Below are 3,973 nucleotides of genomic sequence, written 5' to 3' on the forward strand. Positions count from 1 at the left end.
CCAAAGACACAGGAAACCAAAGAGAGAGCCAGTCTCAAGCCCGACCTCCCAATTTAAGCTACATTTTACGTTCATTCAAGACCAGAAACTGTTGAATCATGGAAAATGTAGTTTCAAAGCCCCCTAAATGTCCACAGGAAGTTTTTCATATAGCTAAATATCTTAAGGCTCAAATGAGACCCAAATACCTCTCAATGGAACCCCCAAAATTCCAAATAACACATATAGTTAATCTAGAAATATATTTGGTATGATTTCATATATATAAAATTGATATATTATTTTCCTTCTCACTAGTTGGGGGAAGGATGGGAAGGAAGGAAAAAATTGGGAACTCAAAATTTAAAAAGAAAAAAAAACCAAAAGAATATAAAAAGCAAATAAATAATAATAATAAAATTAAAAAAGCAATTTGGAACTATGCTCAAAAAGGTAATCAACTATGTATATCTTTGGATCATTGAAACCATTGTTAGGTCTAAAGTTCAAAAAGGTCAAAGAAAAAAGAAAAAGTTCCATATGATAACAGTAGCTCTTTGTGATATCGAAGAACTGGAAACTGAAGGGATATCTAGTAGCTAAACAAGTCATGTTATCTGAATGTGATCAAATACCATTGTTCTGAAAGAAATGATGAAAAGGATAGTTCTAGGACCTGGGAAGATAATATGAACTGATGCAAAATGAAGTGAGATGGAAAAAATTATACAATAACAATAACATTGTAAAGATAAACAACTTTGAAAGTCTTGGGAATGCTTTTCAATACAATGACTAACCACAGTTTCAGAGGACTTAAGATGCCATCTACATCGTGATAGAAAGGACTCAGAGTACACGATGAAGTAGACAAATGGACAGACAGATAGACAGACAGAAAGAGAAACAGATGGATGGATGAATGGATGGATGGTTGAATAGATAGATAGACAGATAGGCAGGCAGACAGACAGACAGATAGATAGATAGACCTAAATAGATAGTTATGGATATAGATAGATTTTTGGACATGGCCAATATGGGAATTTGTGTTGTTTCAGTATGTGGATCTAAACCTAATTTCTCCCATACTATTTTCCAATTCTCCCAGCAGTTTTTGTCAAATAGTGAATTCTTGTCCCAAAAGCTGGGATCTTTGGGTTTATCAAACACTATCTTACTACTGCCAACTTTTTTTCTGGAAGAAAAGATTCATTATAAATAGGAATTAAAGCTTCTGAGGCATTTTTGGTCTCTTTTGTTTCTCAAACCTGAGCCATATTTTCCAATGTACTTTTCACCATCATCCAAGCTTGACATGGTTTGAAGGACTTTGTCAGGTTCATAGTAAATTAATCAGTCAATAGTTATATCAATCATAAAAATTTGTTGAATTGTATATGATGGTGATGGAATACTCTTGTGCTATAAGGAATGATGAACCAGATGATTTCCTAAAGAACTGGAAAGACTTATATGAACTGATGTGGAGTGAAATAAGTAGAACCAGGAGAGCATTATATACAGTAACTGAAACAGTGTGGGATGATCAAATGTAATGGACTTTGCTACTATTAGCAATACAATGATCCAGGACAATTATGAGGGACTTATAAAAAGAATGCTATCCACATCTAGAGAAAGAGCTGTAAAAGTAGAAATGTAGAAGAAAACATATGATTTATCACATGTTTATTTGGGTATAGGATTTCTGGTTTTGGTTTTAAAATACTTCTCTATTACAAAAATGAACAATATGGAAATAAGTTTTGAATGATAATACATGTAAAACCCAGTGGGATTGCTTCTGGGACGGGGAGGAAAAAGGGGATGGAGAGAACATGAATCATGTAACCATGGAAAATTTATATGTTAATTTGTTATTGGAATAAAATAAAGAAAAATTTTTAAAAATTTGTTCGTTGATGGACAAGAATCTCACTTTTAGCATTCTCTTCTTCCTTTCCTGAAACTGTGGAAGCAAAAATGTTTATATTGATTTATAATGGTTCAAGAATTCATGACCTACTTGATCAATGACACATGTAAAACTCAGTGGAACTGCTTGTTGGCTACAGGATGGAGATGGGAAGAGAGGAGGGAAAGAACATGATTCATGTAACCATGGAAAAATATTCTTAATTAATTAATTAAATGAAATTAAAAAGTTAAAAAAATACTAGCAAAGAGGGAAAAAAAAGAATTTTCATATGCTTATAACATTTGAGCCTACATCTATATCCAGTGATTTTCTTCCCTTCCTGTTTCTCATTTCTTCCCTTCATCTCTTGCACTATCCTCCTTTCTCCTTCCTTCCTTTTCCCTCCCCTTTTCTCTCCTCTCTTTCTCCACTTATTGCAACCCTCTCTCTAATATGATGGTTTATATGATGCCACAAGGAAAGAGTCTGAGAGAGAAGCATTCTATGAAGAATAGCAAAGGCAAAAAATTGAAGACCTAAGAAGATATATCTGCCAATAATGAAATTGGGGCACAAAATGTACACATATTTAGATATTGTCCACAGTTTAATCCCTAATGAAAATATTTTATAAACTTTGTTCTGAGCATCATTGAAGAGGTAATGCATTTAATGAATTTAGGTGTTGTATATTACTAATATAATAGCAAAAAAGGTTCCTAAACTAATCATCAGAAAAAAACTGGAAACCAGAGGCCAAATTAAGGCTAAAGAAACCAGAGATGTGACACCAGGTCAGAAATGTAAAAGGAACTCATTATACCAATAGGCTTCTAAGGCTGAAGGCATGGGAAGAGCCCACTGGTAATATAATGATGTTAGGGGTAGGATCTGGCTGCCAAAGACAAAGTAGAAAGACGATGAGGTGCTATCTTCAAATACTACAGTTCCTTGATAAAGCGGGAAATAAGGTGGCAGGTTTTCAGTGCTGAATTTGGCCTAAGGCTAAGGGGGGATGCTGGGCCCAGTCTTGACAGTAACTACTTTGAACCAGTTTCCTCAGAGCTAACAGTGGCAGGCCCCATGGCAATGGCATGGGAAGAGTAGGGGGGGAAGCCTCAATGGGAATTCTGTTTGCCATCCCTACCCAACCCTACCTCACCTAGCTACAGGCTAAGGCAGATCCAGGTCTATAGCTACAGGAGGCTATTGGGCTACTCTTCTTGGAGAGGGTGAATGTAAGACTAAAATGTGTCCAGAAAGAACCAATGGGCTCATTTTATATTCAGCTACTCATCGTGCATCACGAGACCAGAATTTGATGCTTTGGGAAGGGAAGAGAGCCATACTCTTATCTCTGAAGGCCATATTTCAGGAAACTGGCTGAAAGAGAATTGTACTAGAAGTCAGGATACCTGGGTTCTATTATCTCCTCTGAAACTGATCCTAGGACCATGGCTTTCTCTCTCTAAAATGCAAGAGTTGGATAAGGTAGTTTCTTAGTATTCTTTCAGCCTCAATGAATGTTAAATGTGTAGTGTTTGCTCCTGTGCAAAATTTCTTTTGAATTTCCATCCTACTGGAAGCCATGCAAAAATTAAAATTCTCCTGCTAAACTAAATGAAACCTAATTGAATTGCCAAAGAACAAGTCAGACACCACTGAGCTTGTTTAAAATGCCAGCTGGGCAGAGAATGTGTGCTCTTTTTGTCAGACATTTATCTGGTAAGTTGAATCTAACCATGATGCTCAGGCCTGGGTCGGAAAAGAAGAGAGCCAAGGGAGTCAGCAAGGATGGGCAGGAGTAGCTTGTTTTGATTGTGAATGATGAAGAGAAGGCACTCATGAAGAAGGATTGGTGGACATGGAGAAGGGAAGACGATGAGTGTCAGGTCCAAGAATGTGGTTGCCGCTTTCTCAGCTCTGCCTTGGGAGACCACTGGCCTGTGAAAAACTCAACTCTCTCAGGGGATTTTTCAGGGCAGGTCCTCACCTATGAACTCTATGAAAAGAGTTTTGCACTTTTCCCCAGGCTAGTTGCCCTCACTGGAGGGGGGGAGAGAGAGAGAGAGA

The sequence above is a fragment of the Gracilinanus agilis genome, chromosome 1 (assembly GCF_016433145.1).
Source record: "Gracilinanus agilis isolate LMUSP501 chromosome 1, AgileGrace, whole genome shotgun sequence".
Classification (NCBI taxonomy): Eukaryota; Metazoa; Chordata; class Mammalia; order Didelphimorphia; family Didelphidae; genus Gracilinanus; species Gracilinanus agilis.